The sequence below is a fragment of the Bombus pyrosoma genome, linkage group LG17, assembly GCF_014825855.1.
Source record: "Bombus pyrosoma isolate SC7728 linkage group LG17, ASM1482585v1, whole genome shotgun sequence".
Taxonomy (NCBI): domain Eukaryota; kingdom Metazoa; phylum Arthropoda; class Insecta; order Hymenoptera; family Apidae; genus Bombus; species Bombus pyrosoma.
This window is the reverse complement of record NC_057786.1, coordinates 404,629-419,038: the sequence shown is the minus strand read 5'-3', so window position 1 is coordinate 419,038 and position 14,410 is coordinate 404,629. Positions and strand designations below refer to the sequence as shown.

At 42.3% G+C, this 14,410-nt stretch overlaps 1 protein-coding gene across 1 annotated transcript in view; it reads right to left on the bottom strand.

Moving 5' to 3' along the window:
* The window catches only part of LOC122577134 (ets DNA-binding protein pokkuri-like), a 32,217-nt gene that overhangs the window by 7,798 nt on the left and 10,009 nt on the right, over positions 1-14,410 (bottom strand). The gene's annotated exons all lie outside the window — the stretch shown is intronic.

Sequence of the window (14,410 nt, the reverse complement as noted above, 5' to 3'; positions counted from 1 at the left end):
ACCTCCAAGCCGGAAATGCCCGTTCTGGATGCTCGATCGATCACATTCCGTCTACCGGATTTCGTTCTGCCAGGCTTACGCGACTTTAATTTTTACCACCTCTTCACCCTCTCCTCCCACCTTTTCCCACCTTTTCCTCCCTTTATTTATCGAAAAAAACGGCGTTTAACGGTATTTAATATAGAATTTAACAAAGTACCTGACTAGACGAACGAAGAACTAGACGGCGCGCACTTTCACGCGTTCAGAGGAGATTCTAAAGCGCAAAGTTTTACAAAACGCGCGTAACGTAAAAGGATATGCAAGGTCTTTTCCACGCGGGTTGTTCCATTGCGTTCTCAAAAATGCGAATTCGCATAAAAATCCGCCTACCAATCCGGCTACCAATAACTAATATCAGGAATGCGCAACAACGTCCATTGAAACATTGTAGGCAATTAAAAGCAACGAAACTAAGGAAAATAACGATACTAGCCATTCTCCGCACTCTACAGGTTTGCTCGTATATAATTTAGCAGAGCATATTGCCCGGCGGAAAACACCAAGCGCTATCTTCGCCGATGAAGAGAATTTCATTTAGATGCACTGGATAGCGTAGGCACTTGAGGTCTGCTATCATTTTTAGGATTTAACGCTACAACCACCGCGACTCTATCCTATCGCAGGCTACGAGTTTATTGATTTTGCGCGCGATTTCAACAAACTTTGCTCCGTTAAATACCGTTTCACCCAGTTATACTCGATGATATTTTGGTAATGCTTTGTAATTTCGTAAATCTTTTCTTCTTTCGAATTCGACACATCGAGAAGGGCTGTGTAAGAAGGTAGAGTGAGTATCGTTCCTTTTCTCCAGTCTATTCCATTCCGACAAGAATACAGAAACAACAATGTGTCCCATACAATTTTTGTTTGAAAAATCGATAAGAAAGATCGCGGCAAAGAAAACACTGTGAAAATTGTCTCTTTGGAATTCTAGCGTCACATCGAAAAAACTCGATTTCCGCTAAAGACAGTGACTCACTCGTTTTATACATATTCTGAGTCATAACATTTTCGTTGATTCACACATTAAAAATTACAATGTAACGATAAGACCGAAATCATTCTTTCAAAGAGAGAAATACAGATGGACATAATTTAGGATGCCAATACCCTATACTAGAATATGAAAATATTTAATTCAAGTTCAACACGAGCTATATTTATTGACATTCTTATTTATAACGCGTCTCATTAGCACGCAGCAAAATTTTCTACAAAAGTCACGCAGTGGAAATAAGAAAAAAAACAAGACGGCAAGAACGAGCAAAGGGAATTAGCAAAAGGAAACACGCGTTCAAAAAAACACGCATATATAATTTCATACAGGCAGAGATATGCATACATAGAGAAGCCTATAATCTGAATTGGAATAGCGATAAATGTAAATGTAAACATAAACAGATAGGAAGCGAACATTCTCCCCGATCTTCCTTAATGTCAGAGGTTCGTTATGTCTTATTCATAGAAGCTGTTGCGTAACTAACGACAACCCGAAGGAAACTACTACAATTTGATCGACATTAGCTGTCCCCCACACTTTCTGCCAACTGTTTGCTGGCAAACGCTATTTCGATATTTAGCAAATCATAATTTTCTGTTAAAACGCGAGAGAGATTAAAGCCTAAGCCCTAGCGCGATATTAGCCCTACACGATAAAGCCCTATCTCGCTATTTAAGAGAATCTTACCTTGTTGGTAATTAGATTTTTTTTTTTCACGTTCAACAGATTACGGTTATCGATTATTTATCGATCAATGTTAGTTCCAAAGATACAGCAAATGACTTTCTTGTAAAATCGTAGCGCGTTCCCGTATATGCGAAGACCAGACGATTTTTAGCGATAAACGACGTTGCTCTCATACCGTGCCAAAATATATATGGCCGCAGTCACCTGAAAAAGGTATTCTGCAAGCGAAAAATCGAACCAAAGATAGGAAAAGAACGAAAACTCGCTTAAAAACAACTGGTCGAAAACGAACCAGCGCGCAGACGAAGCGTCAACTCTCACTTTGCTTCCTTATCGTTATGCTATCGTACTTTGTCACGACAAAATATTACAAGTGTTACGCGGATTTACCGCAACTGCATCTTGTTTTCTTTTTCTCTTTCGTTCGACGCGACTACTACACACGGTTTGTCGTTAGGCGACTATTCGCCAACAACGGCACAGAGGTTTCCAGGCAGTCACCGTCTATAAACGCTATCCACGGGCTCACAGCCGCTTAAAACTTTCGTAATCAGACAGGAACGAGTGCTTTCAGCTTCGGCTATAATTTGTTGACTATTGCGATTGTTATCGGGTCTCGCTTGCTCGACTAAACCGAAGAGACCTCCGATCGACTATGCTCCTTTTCTCCTTTGTAAACAAAATTCCAGCTGTACAAGAAACAAGGCAGATTCGTCTGTTTGCGCGTACGTCGCAAAACTGTTGAAAAAAAAAAAGCGAGTTTGCGGTTAATGCACGCGATTCGAAGCAAAATAAAGGTCGCGAAAGAAAAAAAAAAAAGAGGTAGTTGTAAAATATAAGAGAACTCCGAGCCAAGCACGAAATCGTTCTGGTTAACGGTAGAAGGCGGAAGATCCTTGAGGAGGATTTAAGATTTATCGCAGAGCCAAGAGTCGATTCTCCTTTCTTCCGGGTACTCGTCTGCTTCCTCTCTCCTTCTCGCTTTCTTTATCTTACTCACGGTTTTCGCTAATTCCTGTCGGGCTTCATTATGTGGCAATCTACTATTGATTCATCGATAACAGAGGATACATCGCTGATAATAAGTTGATTTATTACCGGCGTAATACAAATTATATTAGCTGTTGATCGACTCGTGGAAAAGGTTGGCCGTGCCTCGAAAAACTCCTAAACGTAATTGAAAACGTCGCGAGTTTTATTGAAAAAACAATTTCGTTTTACGAGAGATTTTTACCTATATCTTTTCTTTCTACTACATAATTCAGCAGCATTTTCAAATTACGATATACGCATTCCTATTATTGTGAATTACGTAACACAGGTATTTATGGCGGGCAAAGTACCATTAATTTTATTAAAATTAACGCAGTAACAGATCGAATTAATTATAATAAATGTTAAATAATACCGTTTAATAAAAGTAAATAATAATAATAATAAGTGAAAAATAAAGGCCTATTCGTAAACAACATTTAATTTCAGTAATTAACTTCAGTATTTTAAATAACAAATAGCTTATCTCTGCCTTTCGTTTCAACTATCAAATAACAAACGGCTCTCTATTTAAATAATTATATAATTGAGAATTTACTCGATAATGCCCAACACATCGACTATGACTCACTTCTGAGAAAGCGAATAATTACAAAAGCCATGTCGGTTTTCACTTGTACAAACGTTGATATAAATTGGCCACGTAAGATTCGACGTTTATCAGGAAACAAGAAAGGAAAGAACAACAACGAAAAAACAGAAGCCGCACGAAACCAAAGAATAAAGTGTCGATCACGTTACCCGACGTTATCAGTCCACTTCCGCGTATAAAACGGATTAAAAGAAGGCTTTCATACTTGACATTTCGTAATCAATAACTACAACACTCTTCCATGTAACATCGTCGACGACAAAAATAAAAGTACATATGTACTCTCGAGATGGAAATACCTTTGACAAATATATTCCCATTGTTTGAATTTAGAAACGTTTGGAATTTTACTTCTCACCGATGTGAAGTGGGGGTGTGTAAACCGATGATTTATCGATATCATCCGATATCGTACTTACATTCACATTTCTATGTGCAATCTAGTAGATATTAATATCGTCCACTTTATACCAACGTTCTTTTTATTATAACCGTAGATTAAATTACTTGTAATTTACCGTTATTTACTACGTACTACATATAGCGATAGAAAAATTGTCAAAACTTTGCTTTTCCAACGAGAAATCAAAGTGCAAATTGATTGATTTCTGCAAATGCCATTACGTATTTCGACTCGACGATTAACATCAGAGACGTTAATACGGGAAATTATTTTTAATTATCCGGACCTTGGAGCGTACAATGTACACATCGAGATACAAAGGTACACACTTTGTACCTTATCTGTATTTATCCGTAACTCAGGTACATGGGACGTACGTTCGCAGGACGTCTCCGCGCTTATTTCAACGCGTACATTCACCTTCTCGAATATCGACATGTATCTACTAATCACCCTATACGTTCTATACATCAGACACAGGCACAGAACGTGCCAAGCAATTAGGTCAAGTCGTAGCTTGACAACGATGGAGAATTCTTCTCGCGCCGAAAGTGGAAACGTTTCAAAGATTCGCGGAACGCATCTATTCAGAATCTCCAAACCGTAGTCGATGCAATCTCACTCTGTACACTGGAGACGCGATATCGACGTGGAAAAGAAAAGTAGAGGAAGAAGAAGGATGGTTTGCCGGTGCCCATCGACTCTTCGAAAAGCTATCGTCCGAATTTCGCAAGCCAAGCATAGGAGACGGTACAAGAAAATTACATAATAACAGCGATGCATCTATAGAGAAGAGAATAACGAGGGAAAACTTTCTCCGGTCCCGGTACACTCTGCTTACCTCCTCTATAATTTTCGTTACGCTCCAACTGCACGATGATCTATCGCACATGCGCCACGTAAATCACCGATTACACAGATTTCCTCGCAACGCCGCGTAGATGATCGTTTAAACGGGAGTTTACGTAGCTTTGGGTGCTTATCTGGCGCAAACGCCTTTTACGAGAACGCCGATACCCGAGCGGATTGTTTCCGGAACCTCTTGATACTATAACCGATTTTCCTTGGAATTGAAAAGGAACAGGAACGCGAGGCTCTCGTCAATGCGAGGAAGCGTGTGCAGCAGCGAAAAGTATCTTCCTCTTGCATTCTGAAACGTTATCAGGCTTTAATTCCATCTACAGTTGTGCAGAAAATTCAACGTACACCTATGTCGGCAAGCAACACTGGCCGTACATGGAAAAACGAATATAAACGGATATTCGAAATAAAAAGAAACAATACGATATGAGTTGCTTCCTATAACTTTGCATCGCAATATTTTTCAACGCGTATAGGGGCTTTTCAGCGTTGCCTGTAATATACATCCGAAGCGTATTTTCATTTCGATCGTGTGAAATTTGCAATTTTTCTCTTTTCCCCTAGTAAAACAATAGTGAAATAATAAAACTCATAAGGATATAATACCGAAACGCTACCTGCTTCGTATCGATTCATACGGTTCGCTAGCTTTACATCTCGAGACGTGCTGCATCGCTGGTACGTAGTCGATGCTAAAACGTACAATTGCATGTGTCAGGCACCAGACATACACTTTGACCATTCTCTGTAGTCATCCATAATTCGAAAACTAAAGTGCCTGGGATATATTCTCATACGACGCATTTTACTCATTTTAACGTGTACTCGTGCAACTCGTCAAGTATGGGCATGCATTTACGAATCTGTTTACATTACAACGATGACATACGACGTGTAAAACGAAGCAAAGGAAACGTTTTCCATTGAAAATTCCACGATAACCGAAGCCACTATTATTATTGATTAGGCAAGCCATGTAAAGTAATATAGTTTGAGGTGGCGTCAAATGAAACTGTAGTAGCGCCGCTTTCGTACCACTAACTGATAACCCAATACCGCAATCGTTTCGCAAACAAAAATTGCCAATATACGATATATTGCCGTACGTCATTCCTTCTCTATTATCTCAATATAGTATCACCGTTCAGTCATCTTTTTTGTATTCAGAGTTTTCTCTCTCTCTCTCTCTCATTTTATAGACGAACGCTTCTTACATTTTTTCCTACTCGCGACCCGGTTTTGACCGGCATAATTTTCCGCAACTCCAGTTACATACGTAACAACAAGAAGGTACAAAACAATCGATATATAAATAAAGTCTGAGTAAAAGTAATTCTTCGTTGTATTTATAATTTTATCCTTTCCTCGTCTAACCATCTACCCATCTACCTACTATCACCTAGCCGTAAAAAACGAAAACGCGATATCGTAAAATTTATCCAAAGCACGTAGATTGTTCGGATGCTAACGACAGTAGAAAAACGTCAAGTATAGCGATGTAACGAAATGGTTTCGTTCCGATAAATACGATAATAACGACGACTTTACACGAATGGAAACAGCAAACGAAAGTGGGAGCGAAGAGATGGCTTCACATGCCGAGGCACTCGTGGCGTTCGAAAAACAGCGCCTCGATAGTTCCAAGTACAAAAAGAATGTGACTCGTTATTGAAAGAATTACGCGACTAGGCAGACGATAAAAAGATAATATGATAATATGATATAAGGTGTATGTTTAAAGAAGCTATCGATTAGCCTTTGTCCGTATTCGAATAAACGAAATTTCATATCGGGAAAGTGATTGTTCCATTATTCGAAAATTTCATTGTCCGAACGGTTTTGTCTCCCTATCAATCCGGATAAATGAACCTCGTGTCTCTCTCTCTCTTTATATATATATATGTAAAGAAAAAATACTAGACGTTGGAATAGTTTGGCGAACCACTGCAACTCGGTGAGTGGAATGGAGGAAACGAAAAGGGGACCGGGGAAAAGAAGAAAAGCAGAGTTTCCGCGACCTTGAGTTGGTCGGTGAACCCGATGCTCGCGCGTCCGCTTACGTCACGCTCTCGCCAACTCACAAGGAAGTGCTTTCTCGTTCCTCCGCGGGCGGAAAGAAAGAGAGAAAGAGAAGCAGAAAAGAGAGATGCGGGCCGAGATAGCAGCCACTGGCGTAGCGCACTACGCAAACAAATCAACGTCCGTCCACTTACTGGTAGAGGCTGGTTCAAACAGAGCCAGTGCGGTAGACGAGTAGCGAGTAAAGCCGAATCTACGCTGTTCACTTTGGAGAACCGGCGCGGCTCGTTGCCGATTTATATCCTCGTCTTATCCGCAATGGTCCTTCAAACCCCAACAGTCGGTACACAGCGAGCAACGTAAAGTCAGCTTTGTTTCCTACTAGTTGCTACTTTTGTCTATCGCATCCGAATATCGAAAGGCAGGCGAAAATCCCGTCGATCCGACCGAAAATTCAGTCGTGAGAGAGATAAAGATGCATGCTACGAACAGACGCAACGAACACCTCTTCGTCTTCCGCGTTGATCTTTCGCGACTCAATTTCCGACTCGGTTTTCCGTAGCCAGCGTCGGGACCTATTTACGCGATCTCGGTCTGCAGCAGCCTTAAGCGTATCTTGGTCAGTTCGTCGACGTGAATGTCGCCGCCGCTGCAACAGTTTGACGCCACTCTTCGTGCAACGGTGAACGCATTATGGCCTCTGCGTTATCGCAATTAAGAACAAGCATGGAAACTTTTTGCACGCCGACGAATCGCTCGATAAACCGATACCGTGTTCGCACAGTGTTCACGTTCACAGAGAAGCAGCCACGCGGAGGATAGAGGTACGCTAGCACGCAGATCTTTGTCGTTTAAAGTCCCCCAAATGACGCGGATGTCGATTTAGATAATTTGCTTAACGGTGCGTACGGTACTGGGTGCTCGTGCGTCACGATGGGCGTTATTCGAATAAACTTTTAGTCGAATAATCAGTCACGAATAAAATTTTATTCCGCGCTCTATTACAATTTTTTTATTTAATCGTTCGTCTCAATTGTATCATATTCGTTATTTTTGTTATTCCTTGCGCAAAAACTAAAGCATCTACATATATATGTATATATGTATATATATTATGGGCGTTAATTCGTGATACAACTGAATCATCAAGAATCGACCGAAATCAAGAAGAACGAAAATCAAGGATTAGAAAGAGTTTCTAATTACATATATATATATATATATATCCGTTTTGCAAATTTACCGTCTATATCATTTTACGGGTAGCAAACGTGCTACGGCCAACTTGATCAGGCACACGCTACTGCTACGCTTATTATTTTCAACAGTTTAACAGTTAATTATATTATTAGACCAGGTCCTTGGACGAACCTTTTGTATCTTTTTTTCTACCTTTACCCGGTTCGTTAATACCTTAATACGGGGATTCATTCTCCGTGACTTGTATTTCGGTTTTCGTATTTTACTGCATCCAGTCCAATTACGTGTTTGATGGATGGGATCTTAAGACGTTCGTAAAGCGTCTGGTTAGAGATATACCAAGCAGCATTTGTCACGATTCGAAGGGTTCTCGGCTGAAAAGTTCGAAGGATCTCGTAATATTACTCATAGTAGGATTATAATTCTACGTAAAAGTTTGGAAGAAAAATACGCGCAACGTTTCGTGTTTTCCCAAATGATTACCGTTTGTCCGTGAACTTTCGTGTGCCGCGAAAGCTCTTTCGAATCCATTATATCGTTTAAATTACAGGAAATGCCACGGCGATAATTCACGTTCGAAGCCATGAAATTGCCAGTAAGCGGTGATTCTATCTGGCGTATCATCTATAATCCGGTCTTTCTTCGTCCCTCTGTCCAGTTACGTAAATATGGAAATCCATGCGTGTACATCAATCATACGATATCGTTACAGCGATTATAACGATTCATTTTGTTAATCGTCTATATGCACGCACGGAACGAGAATCCTCGAATCGGAATCTTCGAATTCGAACGATTAATTAACCCCACTGCGATACGCACGCATTCTTTATTTACGATCTTGGCTTCGATGTAACTCTCTCGTTGGCACCAAATGAAGAAGAAGGCTCGTTTCGATCCGCTAGAAATATATCGTTGAAAAGTTGAAAAAAGAAAGAAAAGAAATAGACTGCAACGAATTCACACGCGACACACCATACATACACCTTGCAAACGAAAACGGCAAAAGAAAAAGATGGAAGGTTCTTGGCGGTTCTTTCAAACGATAACCTGCCGCCAACTTAACCCAAAGTCGCTAGTAGCTGCCAACTTGAAAAAAGTACAAAAGTGCTAGCCTAGTTAGAAAAACATGAAAATAAGACTGAATTGCCTGGCAAGGTTCTCGGCAAACGAAACAGGCATACGTTTCTCGCGTTTCGTTCAAACTCGAGATACTTTTTAACGCTAGAATAGTACGTACGATTGGGTCGCAAACGACCGAAAGAACGCAGTACGGTTAAGAGACCGTTCGTGTCGAATCGTTATCGCGAAAACAAATTAAAAAAAAGGAGAAAGAGGGAAAAGAGTGGCGAGCGAGGAGAGAGGTTGGAGAAGAGAGGGTCAGTGACACGTCGTCGAACAGAGGTTTATCAGACGAACGACCGACCCACGTGGTTAGTGTTCTCCGCCCTCTTTTATACCCTCGATCGCCGCGCCGCTAGGAACTACTGCCGGAAAAAAACACGATTAAACGTTATTCCTCGCGCGTTCCGTTATACAGGGTGTTTCTAGCAACTGGGACAGGCTGTAACTTGGTTGCAAGCGAAGTTGGAGAAAAATCGTGGAAGGAAATTTTGCACCGTCTAACGCGCGCTATCTTACTGCCGTGCTAGTTTCTATAAGTGGAACGCCATAATTTTTTCCACGTCGTTCGATGCGTTTTTACATCCTCTAAGAAAAGTTATCGAGTTACGTAGTTGGACGGGAAAAAGGCCGAGTTTAAAAGACATTGCAGTCGTAATTTCGTAAAACTTGGCATAGGAGAAAGAAGAAGCGCGCGGAAACCAGAGGAGAATGTACGGAGAATCTATCCGTTGCTTGTCTTTCGTTACGCTAAACTGGGTGCAACTAAAATGGAAATATCGTTAAACCACAGTATACGTAAGATGATTCGCAACTTGCATCTGTCTGTGACGTATGCGTAAATGTTGTAAAAAAAAAAAAAAAAAGTAGATAAAATTGTGTTTTTGTAATAATTTACTTCCATATCGACCGACGATCACAGATACTATAATTGTATCTCCTTCGAACAAATCGATATTTCAGATGAACGATAATGTTGAGAACGCTAAATATCGACAATATAATATCGATCGCCCGTACCCTACTTTAACGACAGAACATAACGTTTCAAACCCTTATTCTACCACATCTCGTACGGAGAACGATCTTTACGGAAAATGTTATACATCGGCAGATAACTTGCTTCGTTTTTAAAGATTGCAAAGATTTCGCGCTGCTTGCTCCGTTCTGTTTAACGAAACGATTCTTATTTGCCTTTGTTTGTCGAACGAGTAACGTTCGTGGAAGGAAAATGGTAGAAAATCAAACGTCCTTATATACCGAGGAAAGTGGCGCGATTTAACACGGTCGCGATAATTTCGAACGTGAAAAAAGACTCGTCGCAGTTAACTGTTACACCGTGGAAATGGTAGCGCGTAAAAGCGTAGAAAGATAGGAGGCGGTGAAAGATATGGAAAAGCTTTTTATCGGGCAGAAATTTCGTCGAACTTTCCAACTACCTGTTACTCGAGAAGAAGCGAGGAAGGAGAGCGCGAAAGATCGAGGGTGAATGAGAATCTCTGCGGAGGTACAAAGAGAGCATCGAGGCCTCGGATGCACGTGCGTGCAACTAACGCCGACCGGAAGTCGATAAAAAGGCTGCTTCACCCTCGTCACTCGGCAGCAGCTCCTCCTCATGGGAACCAGCCTCTTTCTTCTCTCTTTATCCCTCCTCTCGCTTCGCTCTCTCCTCCCGGTTCTTCTCTCTCCTTCCTTCTCCTGCCCCTCTCGTTCCACTCGTCGCGACATCCCTCGACATTGCACCGTAGCGTGCCAGCCACCCTCATCCCGGCACACAGAAGGTTTCTTTCGAGTGGCCCAGTAAACTTGAAAACTATCCTCCGAAGATGCACTTTGCTCTCCAGAGGTGTTTCTTTCTCCCGAAAGAAGATGTCTCTCTCTCTCTCTCTCTCTCTCTCTCTCTCTCTCTCTCTCTCTCTGTCTAGAGAACAGAGCGTTCCTTCTTTCGTGATTTTGGCTTTGGATTCATCTCTCTCGTCAGCGATCCGCCTGTTCTCGCGTCCCTTTCTCCACGCCTTTTGTAACACGCGTGTCTTTGCCGACCACCATAGCGACAATCGCTATCCCGCTAGACAGATCGCAATCGGTGGGCGGCAACAAATTTTTTAAAACACGCGACACCTGACCGTTTAGTCGGAAGCCGCCGGCTACGTTTCATCACCGCCGAACGATGGATCCACGCGAACAACGCGTCGTTGGTTGCGGCATCAAAGCGGAGAAGCGTAAGACGACGCTAATGAAAATCGCGTAAATTTCGTCGTTCCGGGCAACTAGGCGGTTGGCTTAGTTTCCCAGCTACGTGCAAAAATATCCCGCCGCTCGCTCTTAGCTCTCAAGCTGGATTGGTTTAGTGGCGATATCAATCAGCCGCGGTGAGGCGGCCGTCCAGCGTTGTTTATATTAATACCGATAAGGGGATTTGCGGAGGCTGCCGCCTCACGGCGGCTGATTAATAGCGCTACTAAGTTAGCGCTGACCCGCCTCAGCCTGAGAATCAAGACCGGGCGGCAGGATATCTTTCCCTACAACTGGAAAACTAAGGCCAATCGCCTGTTGTACGTACAGGAAAAATACGCACGTGGTTGAAAAAATCGGGCAAAACCACCAGCCTCGTTACGTCTGTCTATCGATCCTCCGACGAAGCGAACGCGCTTTTCACGAGCATCAGTACAACGAAACGCGTATCCAACGTGCCTCTTTCGTCGTTTTCCTTCGTTTTCCCTTATTATTACTACTTATTTTCCTGTTCGCGCGCCCCTTTTTTCCACCTTTTCTCTCCGAGTGTGCGTTCGACGAGTAAGAATCGCGTCTCTCCTGCTGCCAGCTACCATCCGCGATTTTCAACCGGTGTACCGCGACAATTTTTCAAACATCCGCGCTACTCGACTGTTTAGCGAGGAGCACCGACCCGCGATTCCCCTTGAACAAGATGTCTCTCGCTCGACAGCCAACGTTCCCACTTTCCTGGCCGTGGTTTATTTATCTTTTTACCTATCCTCCCGTCCAGGCGCTCCTATAGCGGAAAGCCCGTAAAATCTTTATATCTACGATGTATCCGCGATTTCCGACCCACGTGTCACGAGAATTTCCAACGAGAAATAATAAGAACTTTTAATGTAAAGAACGTTACGTCACATTACATTAAATACTTGATCGTATTGTGCGACTGAAAGAATTCTAGATAAGACACTCTAATTAATGGGGATAAAAATCGAAATTATCTATCAAGGAGCAGCGTATCTTTCTTTTTTCCATCGCGTACACGATCGATTGGTATTTTAGATAACTCTACTCGATAGTCTCTGTAACGTTGACAATCTCTGCGCCAGTGTAGGAAAATCCCTTTTGCCCGATTTCTAATTTACAAACTGAAAACGAGCAAAACTTTGCAAATAAAACGGACAGTTGTACGAGCTCGGACAGTTACAAAGGCCAATTTCTTTCTATCACGTTACAATTGAATTTAGCGGATTAGCCCTGGATACATCGATCGCATCGCATCGCATCACGATGCTCTAATTACCGGCCATGAAAGATAAAATCAGCGCCGCTCTTTTTCTCCATAATTTTCACATTAAATTACGTTCTATCGAGGATGAGTACGCGTGTGGATATTTTTGAAATGTAGTATACCGCGTAGACACGCTTACGTACTCGCGAGACGGACAGTAATTAAAGGAATCATGTTTTCGGAACGAAGGAAGGAATCGATGAAAGTAAAAGCGCACGTACAAGGGTCCGCGGGCTCTGTCAGGGCCGTAAGAAGAAACTTTTCATGCAGTTAACGCGCGTTAGAGCGAACGACGTGTAAATATAACAACAGTAATGGTAATAATATCTATAATACCAATATCGGCTGGAAAGCAAACGACCGTGGGTGATTAAGGTAATTGGGATGGGGGGAGGGAGGAGGATGGCCGAGGCTGCTCGTCAAACTTACGAAACATCTTGTACATCTCCAAATCGACGAACTTTGATCGTTATCCGAATCACGCACTGTGAAACCAACATCGTTAAATTAACGAAAATCCTGCCGCATCTTTACGCCCATACGAATCTCATTTCGACGCTAATCGGTCGCGAGTCGAACGTTGGAAAATATGGAAATGGGACGAAAAACTTTGCGATCCTTTTTATTCGCGCCAGCTTTATCCTTGGACGCTAACGCGGCGGATCGAACGTCATCCGCCGATCGTTCTCCGTCCGATTTTCTCACGTAGATTCGTATTGTTTGCTACAAATGCACGCTGTTTATCGAAACAAGCAACTTGCTCCAACGCGATTCGTACGTCTCGGCCGAACGTGTCGGGGCAGACGCCGAGCTCGTCGAGCGAGTCAAATTGCAGGTCGATCGTTGGCGCGTAAATCGGGATAAATAAGAAAAATAGATTCTTTCCAGCTAACGAGCCGACTCTAGGCAGGCCTTCTCTTTTCCAACACGATCTACAATGCCGTGAAAACAAATGTCGACCGATCTTTACCGATCGACTGGACGCAAGACGAGACAAGTCCGTCGTGTCGTGTTCGCGAAAACAATAATTGCACGAGTAATTTCCTTTCGCCTTACGCGTATTCCGCTAATTTCTCCGATTTCTCTTCGACCCCAAAGAACGTTGGGACAATTTACCGACCACCTTGTATATATATATATATATATATATGTGTCGGATTAGCATTATGATTAGGGTTGGGGTTAAAGGGGCGTGAAACGAACCTTCGTTATGGTTAGACTTTGTCGTTATGCAATAGAGAAGATATTGACTAATGCAAACACGATTGTTACAGATATCGACAAGTAACCGTGGTAATTAGATACTCGAGATGCTTCGAGATGTTAGTGACAATGATTCTAGGTTCGATAACGAATCCACGGTCAACAGGATAACTCTTTATTAAACGTAAAATGCTTCAACACGCAAATACGTTTAATGGGACGCTCTGTATATACTTCTCGATGTGTAACTCTTCAAGGCGATCGCACGAATAATAGACTGATGGAATTCTTTTCCTGCCTTTTCGATTGCGTTCGTTTGTTATATACTGGTCCGAAGCTTCGAGAAGGTTCCAATCGCCGTTGCTAGGCAATCTCTGCTTGAAGTTTGATTGTTAATACAACGTGTGTCCCATTATATCGACATTCCCAAGGAAAATGTCCATCCCGTGACCGCGGCTACGTTCGGCGACCAGTTGTGTCACCTCGAACCCAATCCTACTATCACAAGTCTCGAACAAATACAATGAATGACAATTGTTTAATTACGGCTATAGTAGAATCTAGATTATAATATTACGGGATTTTCCCATAGTTCCAAACGGGAGGCTCCGGTGTCCTTCCATCTCCGACATATATATAGATATATAGATATATATGTATAACGGCTCGTCGCGACAACCACGATCGTAACTAGCCGATCTAATAGGAAAAATTGCA